We start from the raw sequence: 12,408 nt of genomic DNA on the forward strand, positions 1-12,408 counted from the left end.
TTTAATGGACGGGAGGCACTTACATGTCTGAAGCAATGTCCTGGAGACACACCCCACCATGTGTGGTGCACTGGTGCTGGGAAGTGTGAATACATGGTGACAGGCTTCATTCTGAGAGCAATGGAGGGGTGGGGAGTAGAGGGTGGGGAAGTGGGGAATGGGAAGGAGGGAGAGGGGGTGGAGGAGGAGATTGCCAGTCCTAGTGGGAGTGAGATCGGGGGGCTCATTTATTATCATAGAAAGTGGTAGAGGGACATGCCCCTCACCACCCCTTTGAGAAAAAGATGAAATCTGGGGCCTCAGACAAGTACATAGAAAAGCCAGTCATGTGTATAGGCCGTACTGGGGGGGCAGGGGATGTACAGAGAGTAAGAGAACAGCCATCCTGAGTGGCCTGACCGTACTTATATACCTTCATTTAAAAAATACTTTATTGCTAAAAATCACCAGTGATCATCTGGACCTTCCAATTATTTTGCCGGTGAAAGTTTGACCTATCCTGAGAATCACTGCAGTGTGGCACAAAGACACGGAGTGTGCAAGGGCTGTTGAAAATGGCATTGATAGACTTGTTTGACACGGGGTCCTCACAAAGCTTCAATTTGTAAGAAATCCAATTATCTATGAAATGGGATAAAACAAAGTATGCCTGTACTTCCTGACAATGGAGCAATTCCCAGTATGCTTTCCAGATTCACTCCTCCTTCCCCTGCACCAGCCATTCATACAACTCTTTCCTGTTTCTTTGTGGTGAGTGGAAAGTATAGTCACTCAGTCCTGCCAACTCTCTGTCACCCATAGAGCGTAGCCCACGAGGCTCCTTTGTCTATGGGATTCTCCAGGCAGAAAACTGCAGTGGATTGCCATTTCCTTCTCCAGGGGATCTGCCCCACCCAGGGATCAAAGCTGGTTCTCCCACTTTGGAGGCAGATTCTTTACTGTCTGAGCCACAAGGGAAGCTCTAAGAGTGCAAAGCCACCAGTAAAATGATTGAGTCAAAGTTCTAGGCTTTTCAGAAACTCTCATGTAAGAGGTTATTGTTTTTCTTGTGATGAATACTTTTGGGAATGAGAGAAAGTCCTTGTTATAATCCTGTTAACAACAGCCTTGGCCAGAATGAACTAAAAAGCAGGATCCCTTTTCCTCTGGAGGCTATGAAAACAATTACAGAGGAAGTGTGCCACCTACTGGCCATGATGGACTAGGACATTGATCAAGTCTAGAATGGGCTTCTTGCTCTTCTAGGCAGAAGTCTGTCTTCTTCAATGAGCATTTTCTTCAGAGCTCAAGGAGGATCTTGCCTGGAAAGAACTGACACCAATAACCTGCAAAAGCCTCCCTCCTTAGCTTGTGTATTTCAGAGAGGGAAAATCCTCCCAGCTTCAGGCAGGACATGTCTTGGGCTAAGGTAGCTGTGTAGAGAGAACGGTCAGGATGTGTTTCTCGCTTGCAGGCTGCTCTCTGGCCAAGGTTACAGATTTATCATTTCCTTTACATACTTTAACACCCTTGGAGTCTTTTTCATGGCATGCTGGATAAGGAAAAGCAAAGGGAATCTGAGGAAATAGCTCCTGTTTGAAGGTACTCTTTTCTGAAGAGTACGTTGTTTTGCTTGACTTCAGGAGAAAATTCTCAATGTCCCTTTAAATAATAAGTCCGTTGCATCACTTCCTCTTTGACTCAGTAGTTAGAGAGAACACAGACACAAATAAGGGGATTTCAGAGAATATAATTGTTGCCAACCAATAATCTGGGGTGTACCTACTTGGGTAGAATTGAGAACTGGTAAGGTAATGGGATACTGCAAGTGAGGAAGTTAACCAGGAAGAGAGAGATAGAGTGAGTATGTGTGTGTGTGTTTGTCTGTCTGTCTATACTGATTAAGTAGTAGGGAAGGGCTTCAATATAGATTAGATCTCTCAGATCTCTGCTTCACATTACAGACACTATCTTTAGATTACTTCTCTCCAATGAATGGATGAGAGGACTGATGGTTTTTGATGAATGATGTTGGATTTGTGATTTCAGAAGAAGGTCATTTAGCTTCGGAACCAGGGACCAGGCTTCATCACTCAGAGCTTTTGTATAGCAGAGTTTTATTAAAGTATAAAAAGGGACAGAGAAATCTTCTGATACAGACATCAGAAGGGGGATGGAGTGTGCCCCATTTGCTAGCCTTAAAGGGAGCTATATACTTTTTAAATTGGTTATTACAATAAATCAAAAGAATGTTTGATGATTTACAGATCTTACTAGACCCACTTCTACAATATACATTTTCAGATAATGGGATTAGAACTAAGGATAGAAAAATCTTACTCATCCCACTACAACAATGTACATGTTAAGATAAGTCAGCAGCTTCTTGTTAAAGAGAAACATGTCCTCGAGGAAGAAACATTGTTCTATTGACTAAGACAAACCAATCGAGGAAATAATTTGTTCTTTTCTCCTCCTTGAGAACTCCAGTACCCTACATCCTCCTGGAGAGTGCCAGACCCTTCTCTCGACCTTGGGGATCCTAGACTTCTTATCAATCTGCCTAGGAACCGACACTCTCAGAGATCTCTAATTTGTAGGTTAAATACATGTCATTTGCTCAATTTAGTATGACTTGTTTGCAGCTCCGTGGACTGTACCCTTTTCATACTGTTCATGGGGTTCTCAAGGCAAGAATACTGAAGTGGTTTGCCATTCCCCTCTCCAGTGGACCACATTTGTCACTTACGACCAACCTAGAGAGCATATTAAAAAGCAGAGGCATTACTTTGCCAACAACAAGGTATGGTTTTTCCAGTGGTCACGTATGGATGTGAGAGTTGGAATATGAAGAAAGCCGATCGCCAAAGAATGATGCTTTGACGTGTGGTGTTAAAGAAGACTCTTGAGAGTCCGTTGGACTGCAAGGAGATCCAACCAGTGCATCCTAAAAGAAATCAGTCCTGAATATTCTTTGGAAAGACTGATGTTGAAGTTGAAACTCCAATACTTTGACCAACTGATGCGAAGACCTGACTCCTTGAAAAGACCCTCACGCTGGGAAAGATTGAAGGCATGAGGAGAAGGGGACAACCGAGGATGAGATGGCTGGATGTATTCACCAACTCAATGGACATGAGTTTGAGTAAACTCCAGAAGTGGGTGATGGAGAGGGAGGCCTGCTGTGCTGCGGTCCATGGGGTCGCAAGAGTCAGACGCAACTGAGCTACTGACTGAACTGTACTCTACCCACCAGGTTCCTCGGTCCATAGAATTCTCCAGGCAAGAAAACTGAACTGGGTTGTCATTTGCTTCTTCTGTATGTTAAGTAAGTTCTGGGCTTCTTTCTTTCTTCTGTCAACACTTTGGAGACATTTTTGGGGGCAAGACTACATGGATAGTTTTGGACATATCTGGCTGTCTTTGTGGGGGCTTCCCAGGTGGCACTAGTGCTAGAGAACCCACCTGCCACTGCAGGAGACTTAAGAGAGCTGGGTTTGATCCCTGGGTCGGGAAGATCCCCTGGTGGAGGAAATGGCAACCCACTCCAGTGTTATTGCAGGGAGAATCCCATGGACAGGAGAGCCTGTCCATTGGGTCCCAAAGAGTCAGACGTGACAGAAGCAACTTAGCACGCACTCATGCCTGTCTTTGTGACAGTTTAACATCCTTCAAATATTGTGATTTTTCCACTGTTTGAGTGAGCTCTTTTTATATTTAACTTACACTTTACCATTTTGTCAGCAGAAAAGTCACTTACCCTTCTTCACTTTCATGCTGTTCAGATATACAGGGTTTATTTTTGCCCACAAACAACTATCGTTTTTCTGGGAAAGTTGAAATGACAAGCAAAGTATCTCAAGTCTTGGAAATTAAAGAAATGAGGTGAAACCCCTCTTCCATTCTTTTATTCCCCTTTGTATTAACCCTACGATGAAATGGAACGTAATCCAGGAGGATAGAGACAAACTTCGACCAGCAAATGATTATGTAAAATCTAAGTTCCTACATCTTTCGTTGCTATTTAAATTTACAATGAAACACCATACGTAAGTAAAGAAGCAAGGCTATTTCTCTCTGACACAACCTGGCCTCATGACTCTGCATTCTGAGCTCGAGACAGAGATGGATAGGCAAGTCAGCCCAACAGAAGGATGTACTGCACGAACAACTAAAGGTCACTGATTTCTGTGATATAAGCCTCTAATAATATATAACAGCATCACTGAATTTGCTATAGCCAACTCAGAAATTCTGAGCAAAACAAACGTTCGACAGATTAAGTAAAAGATTTGAACATTAAAAGAAGTAGTGGCAAAATAAAAATTGCTCCTAAAGTTGTAACAGTTGCAAATGGATAATGCCTCCACCTACATACAAAAACGGAGTTTAGCTCTCAGCATCTTAGGGTTGCTGACCCTTAACACCTGGGGACACAGGTTAGAAGGGGAGGTCATCACTGAGAACTCCGGTCCTTCACAGAAAGTCTCCAGGGAAAGGGTGGGGATCCTAGAAGATCAATGATTTCGCAAACAAAGAGAAACCCCCCCCCCCACCACAGTAGACTTCTGAAGTCCTCAGGATGTACTAAGCCTGCCCTCACGAGTGAATACTAGAGAGTTTGGGCTGAGGACAGTGTCATTCCAAAGTAAAAGTGCTATTAGAGGTGAAAACTACCTTGTGAGTGAGGCAAAGTTGGAAATACAATTAATTATTTTGGTTTAGAATCTTCAAACTTAAGTGCACCAGAAAGATCCTGGATTCCTGGTGGGGATATTGGCACAGCCTGTAGAGGACTATAGATCTACCGTAAAAAAACGGTGGAAAGAACCAGTAACGTCTAATATATTATTCCTGACTGTGGACTTGAAAAAAAAAGTCACAACCGAAAAGTTGAGAGCTTTGTTTTATTTGGTGGGAATTCAGGAGAAAATATTTCAAGTCACCCTGAGAGAAGTTCTCCAAGGAGGTGGGGGGAGGAGCCAGGTTATATAGAAGTTTGCAAGTACGGGCAGGTAGTCTGAACCTCAAAAGTATTTTTGTGAAGTAGAGAAAACCAGATATCTCGAGTTAAGGAATTTAGCACTTTGCTTTATATGGGAAGATGCAAGAGAATGGGCTCACTGAAATCATTCTTTTCAAGCATCTCAGCTATCCTGGGGCCATGTGCCTTGCATTTTTTCACATCCTGAATTCCCTTGGGCTCACCTTAGGGAGTGGCTGCAATCTGATAACTGTCAGACCAGGACTATATTCCTCCTTCCTGAGCAACCTGGAGGGCTGGAAACTCTGATGACTGTGTCATCCTGGTTTACTGATATGGTACCAAACATTCCATTCCTCTTGACCTGCAGTCTCAGTGAAATATAACCTCAGGAACTTTAATGAATGTTCTCAAAAGAGCAGAAACAACTGATTAGCTCTTGTACTAATAATTACAAGCCTCTGCTCTGATTAAAACAGAAAACAAAACATGGAAACCTATAGGGCCTGAGGGACACTGACCTCCTATGTATAAGGTAAGGAGAGAAAAAATGCAGTCCAGAGTCAAGGAAAAATTTTGTTCCTGACACAAAGAAAAGGAATCTTTATATGTATATTAAAATATGTACATAAGTATGTACATGTCTATAAGTCTTTATATCCTTACATTACATCAGCCTTTAATTAGTTTCTCATTTATTTGATATCCATTTGGAGTGACAAATCCAAAATTTATTGGGAAAACAAAGCATTTATTGTTAAAACTATAAGTATAGATTGATTACATTTTCTGGGTCAAATAGAAAATGTCTAAATGAAAACACAAAATGCACGTGAGAGAGAAAATTTCTGAATGAGTACTGTCTTCCCTATTTAAAGCCTTGCTTTAGACTTATTATTCCCTCTGAATAATAACTGCACTTGCATCCCTTCCACCTTGGCTCAGTAGTAACACAGAACACAGCCACACATAAAGGGATTTCAGAGAACACAACTGTTGCCAACCAATAGCCTGGAGTGTGTCTATTTGGGTAGAATTCAGATCTATTAAAGTAACCAGTTGCAATTCAGGAATTAACCAGGATGTGTATGTGCATGTGTGTGTGTGTGTGTGTGTGTGTGTGTGTGTGTGTGTGTGTGTTTGCTCAGAGTGTGGAGAAGGGCTTCAATTTAGCCTAGATCTATCAAATCTTTGCCTCAGGTTAGATTGCTTCTCTCCAACTGACAGATGAGAGGGCTGTCTAATTCATATGTTAAATAAGTTTTGTTCCTTTTCTTCTTTCTTCCTCACTGTGGGGCCCATTCTGGGGACTAGACAACATGGACAATTTTTTGAGTCATCTGGCTGTCTTTGTGGGGGCTTCTAGGGTGGCATTAGTGGTAAAGAACCTGCCTGCTGATGGAGGAGACATAAGAGACCAGGGCTCCATCCTGGGTTGGGAAGATCCTCTGGAGGAAGAAATGGCAACCCACTCCAGCATTCTTGCTTGGAGAATCATGCGGGTAGAGGAGCGTGTCCTTAGGATCGCTGAGAGTCGGACACACCTGAATCAACTTAACATGCATACATGGCTGTCTTTGTGACTGTTTAAGGTATATCAAACATTATATTTCCTTCCATTGTTTGAGTGCACTCTTTTAGAATAACTTCCACTTTGCCATTTTATCAGGAGAAAAGACACTTCTCTTTTTTCATTTTTATGATGTTAAAAATTACACTTGTTTTATTTTTGTCCACAAACAACTCTGAAGATTTGCTTTCCAGGAAAGCTGAAATGAAAAACAAAAAACCCAAAGTCTTGGAAATGAGAGAAAATAAGGTGAAGCCCCTCTGCCATTTTTTTACTTCCTTTTGTATTTACCCTAAAATGAAACAGGGGAGAGAGACAAACTTCAGTTGGTATTTCACTATGAAAAAATAAGTTCTTAAGTTTTCTTTGTTGTTGTTATTTATGTTTTGCCCGATGCCCGAATCCCCGAGCGGGAAGAGAGAAGGCTTCCAAGACAATGCAACTCGCAAAAAAGGGAAGTTTATTACTGGCTCGAGCCAGGGCTCCTGCCACATCCATCGCAGTGCTGCAGGGTCAGAGAGCCCCGAGCCCAAGCTGTTACCCAAATTTATAGGGTATGCATAAGCAGTTGGGAGCTGCCTTAAGTGGATTGGTTACATGTTTGCAAAGCAATTTTATTGGTACAAACTTTCATGGGCTTTTTTCAAACTTGGGTGTTGACGGGCTTTTCAGATTTCCCTTTATTTCTTACTGGGCGCATATTGATTGGCTGGCTCCAGGCCGCCTGATGGGGGTAGGGAATCTTACCATTTCAGGGGAAACCAAAACTTAGGTCCGGGCCACCTGTCATAGTGTTAGCCCTGGCAGCCTCACAATTTATATTTAAAAGAAAGCATCATGGGTAAGTAAAGAGACAAGGCTCTTTCTTCCTGACAGAGCTTGGGCCTCACTGCTCTGCATTCTGAGCGGGAGACAGAAACGGAGCGACAGGTCAGCCCAACAGAAGGATGTAGACTGAATGAACAACTGAGGGTCACCGACTTCTGTGACATAAGCTTTTACTAATACATAACGGAATTCCCTATGGCCAACTCAGAAATTCTGAGCAAAATAAATGTTCAACACTTTAAGTAAAAGAGTGATAAAAGCTGTAGTGGAAAAATAAAAATTGTCTACCAAAGGTGTAACAACTGTAATTGGATAATGCCTCCACCTGCTTAGCTCTCCACACTTTAGTTGTCAACATCTGAGGGCTGCTGACCCTTGATACCTGGGGCCACAGGTCAGGAGAACAGGAGGTCATCACTGAGAACTCCAGTCCTTCACAGAAACACTCCAGGGAGAGGGTGGGAATCCTGGAAGATGAATGGTTTTGCAAACAAAAGAGACAAGTCCCTCCACAGTAGAATTCTGAAGTTCTCAGGATGTGATAAGCCTGCCCTCACAAGTGAGTCCCAAAGAGTTTGGGTTGAGGACACTCTCTAATTTCTGAGAAAAAGTGCCACTAGAGGTGATAACCATCTTGTGAGTGAGGTGGTGCTGGAAACATAATTATGTTGGAATTAGAATCTTCACACCTACATGCACCAGAAAAGAATCAGGATTCCTGGTGGGAGTATTGATATAGCCTGTAGATGAATATAGATCTACCATTAAAAAAAAATTGGTGGAAAGAAACAGTGATATATTATTCTCATAATATAATATATTATATATATATATGTATATATATATCTCATAATATATTTTCATAATATATATTATTCCTGAGTGTCAGCTTAAAAAAACAGTCACAACCTAAAAGTTGAGTTATGTTTTATTTGGTGGGAATTCAGGAGAAAGTCACCCTGAGAGAACTGCTCCAAGGAGATAAGGGGAGTAGTCAGGTTACATAGAAGTTTGCTAGAAAGGGCAGGTAGTCTGAACATCAAAAGTAATTTTGTGAATTAAAGAAAACCAGCTATCTCAAGGTAAGGAATTTGGTACTTTTCTATGTCTAGGTAGAGGCAGACTCAGACTGGGTTCACTCAGATCATTCCTTTCATGCATCTCAGCTATCTTGGGGCCATGCATCTTGCATTTTTTCACATTCTGAGTTCCCTTGGGCTCACCTTAGAGAGTGGCTAGAATCTGACAACTCTTAGACCACAGGTATAAATCTCCTTCTTGAGCACCCTGGAGGGCTGGAAACTCTGATGACTATGTCATCCTGGTTTACTGATAATGACAGGAAACACTCCATTCCTCATGACATTGTGATCCCAGTGAAATGTAACCTCGGGAACCTGAATGAATGTCCTCAAAAGAACAGAAACACCTGAGTAGCTCATGCGCTAATACTTAGAAGCCTCTGCTCTGATTAAAACAGAAAATAAATAAAGAAACCTATAGGGCCTGAGGGACACTGACTTCCTATGTATAAGGTAAAGAGAAGAAATGTAGTTCAGAAACAGGGAAAAATTTTGGTCCTGACACAAAGAAAAGGAATGTTCATATATATCTTAAAATATGTACATAAGTATGTAAATGTCTATAAATTTTACATACCTACATAACTTCAGCCTTTAATTAGTTTCTCATTTGATATCCATTTGGATTGACAAATCCAAAGTTTATTGGGAAAATTAAAATTCTATTGTAAAAATTAAAAGTACAGATTGATTACATTTTCTAGGTCAAGTAGATTATCTCTGTATGAAAACACAAAGTGGAAGTGGGAGAGAAATTTTCAGACAGTGAGTACTGTCTTCCCTATTTAAAAGCCTGGCTTAGAAAGCATGGCATCAGAGAACCTACCTCAAGGTCCCACCAGACACCATCTCCGCCAGCCCAGCAGCAGCCTCATCTTCCCCATGGCCTTCGTGCTTTCTCTACTGATGGCCCTGGTGCTGGTCAGCTACGGCCCGGGAGGATCCCTGGGCTGTGACCTGTCTCAGAACCACATGCTGGTTGGCAGGAAGAACTTCAGGCTCCTGGGCCAAATGAGGAGGCTGTCCCCTCGCTTCTGTCTGTCCTTCTGGGCCAAATGAGGAGACTCTCCCCTTGCTTCTGTCTGCAGGACAGAAAAGACTTCGCTTTCCCCCAGGAGATGGTGGAGGGCAGCGAGCTCCAGGAGGCCCAGGCCTTCTCTGTGCTCCACGAGATGCTCCAGCAGAGCTTCAACCTCTTCCACACAGAGCGCTCCTCTGCTGCCTGGGACACCACCCTCCTGGAGCAGTTCCGCACTGGACTCCTTCAGCAGCTGGATGACCTGGATGTCTGCCTGGGGCAGGTGATGGGAGAGGATGACTCTGCCCTGGGAAAGACGGGCCCCACACTGGCTGTGAAGAGGTTTCCAGGGCATCCATGTCTACCTGCAAGAGAAGGAATACAGCGACTGTGCCTCGGAAATAGTCAGAGTGGAGATGATGAGAGCTCTCTCTTCATCCAACCAGCTTGCAAGAAAGGTTAAGAAAGATGGGTGGAGACCTGAACTCACCTTGAGATGACTCTCAGTGACTAAGATGCCACATCACCCTTGTACACTCACCTGTGTTCATTTCATTAGACTCATTTCTGCTTTAGCCATCAAATTTATTTATATACTTCAGCCAATATTTTGTCAGTAGTAATATAGATATAAAAGCATTCATCTGCAGGGGCATCAGTCCATAAGTGATGCCTGCCCTGAAGTTCTGTATTATTTATTTATGTTTCCTTCTTGCATCTATCATATTTATAATATTCGGAAATTATTAATAAAATTACATTTCATCTGTACATATTAAAATTTCTAAAACATGTTTACCATTTCATGTTATTAAATTTGCACTTTGTTCTATTTATTCAATTCTTATCAAAGAAAATTTGAGTCTCTTTACTCAAAAATTAAAATCCAAACACTCATTTTAAAAATTTTATTAAAGAATGGGTGGTAACACTTATTTATTCATTCATTCCTTTCAGATTATACATATAAATTGAGTACCCTAGTGATCGACTGTGTAATTGCCACCAAGAAATACAAGTGAATAAAGCAAATGCAATCCCTATTGCACTGAAACTCTCAGTCTTACAAAGAGGACATTACAACAGTATTACTGTTTATTTCATTTCAATTATATTAAAGACTACAAAGAGAAGTGAAGGAAAAGAATGTTCTCACACTGAAAGTTTTAGGTACAAATGATGCTGGAAAGGAAAAATAATATTATATATTCTTTCTAAGTTGTCTGGAGACATATAATATTCAGAGTCACTGACTGTTGGAAATTTTTAAAAAATGGCAAAGAGGTATTAGTTTTAAATTGTTTACTGTGTGTCTGGTAATGAGGGCATGGGGATGCATGTGGTCACTTATAAATAGAATGGACAATGAGAAGAGGACCTAAACCTAATCCTTCCTACCCTCAGTACTAAGGGCCAGGCAGAGGAGAGTCTGCAACAGGCACTGAGGCAGGGGGCAGTGCAGTGAGGAGGACACAAGGATGATCAGGGGAGAGACTACTGAAGGGAAGGAGTGTGTTTCAAAGACGCAATAGGTCCTGCAGGGTGGGTGAGGGCTGAACTGTCCCAGCGGACCTGAAACATACGCCACTGGTGACCTTAGCAGGATCTGGTTTAGTAGAATTAACGGGGCAGAAGCCAGATGGGAGTAGGTTGAAAAGGAAACACAAGAATGAGAATTAGGGACACTGTATAGAAAATTAAATTTGTTTGTGAAGTGGAGCAGTGAAACAAGATGGCACATTGAGGAGATTATGGGTTAATATGGCTATGTACATTTTTCTCTTGTTTTCTAAGAATAATTTTCAAAGGATGGATGAATTGCCAGAAAACATTTTAAATATATGACTTATTTCATTTAACTAATTGCTTATTTAGATACTTGAGTTGACACATTGTTTTTTTGGCTAAAAATTAATTTAGCATTGTTCTAATTAATCACTTTGTGTGAATTTCAACAGTAACCTATTTGCTTGCTAATTTAAGTTCTTTGCTCAATCAAGTTTTACAACCAAGCTTCATTTTATCTGCTACTTCCTTTACTTTAGTTTCATATTGGTAAATTACATTATTTATCATTTTATAATCTCTAATCATTGACATATACATTTTCTCTATGTTATAGCCACATTCTTTTGATGGATATGTGTTTTTCATTTCTCCTGTGTACCCAGAGCTAGACAGTCTCTTGTATATTTTGCCAAGCGCTGTTTAGGACATAGAATCAAGCCTCTCCCTAGTCACATTCATTCCTCTTTTGAATTGGTATATATTTGGTGTCCTTTCTTGTTCATCTGTTTTTACATTAAATTCAGTATTTCATTAGCATTTTTTTCCTTTTTTGATCTATGATATGAGAATCTAAATTGCTTTCTGTTCAAGTGCCAAGCAAGTTTCCTAAAATATTTTATTGAAATATCATTTCTTTCCTCATTAAAAAGAGGTATATCTTTCGCATAAATCTTTAGTTAACTAATTAGCATCTAATTAATTCTGATAATATGGCAATTTTTGAGGTTTTTTTTTGCTTTATTAATATTGTTACTGAACTTTACTCATTGCTACACTATTTTACTACAGCTACTTTAAAACTCACTTACTGTTTCTGACTGAGGAAGTCAAAGTCAAATATTCCTTTCTGTTTTTAAATATTATGGCTTGCATTATTTCCTGATTAGTTTTAGAATTGTTCTAAGGTTAAGGACATTGGCTTAATGAGAACCACAAACATCTGTGGATCCCCAAATGGCTAATTGAGTGCTGAAAGCTGAGCGTCAGAAGAAAGCTGAGGGCCAAAGAATTGATGCTTTTGAACTGTGGTGTTAGAGAAGACTCTTGAGAGTCTCTTGGACTGCAAGGAGATCCAACCAGTCCATCCTAAAGGAGATCAGTCCTGAATATTCATTGGAAGGACTGATTGGAGCTGAAACTCCAATACTTTGGCCACCTG

At 41.0% G+C, this 12,408-nt stretch overlaps 1 pseudogene; it reads left to right on the forward strand.

Annotated features, from left to right (window-relative positions):
• The first annotated feature begins 9,325 nt into the window (after positions 1-9,325).
• On the forward strand, positions 9,326-9,956 carry LOC136148387 (interferon omega-1-like; annotated as a pseudogene).
• The last annotated feature ends 2,452 nt before the right edge of the window (positions 9,957-12,408 follow it).

This window comes from Muntiacus reevesi, chromosome 17 (assembly GCF_963930625.1).
Source record: "Muntiacus reevesi chromosome 17, mMunRee1.1, whole genome shotgun sequence".
NCBI lineage: Eukaryota > Metazoa > Chordata > Mammalia > Artiodactyla > Cervidae > Muntiacus > Muntiacus reevesi.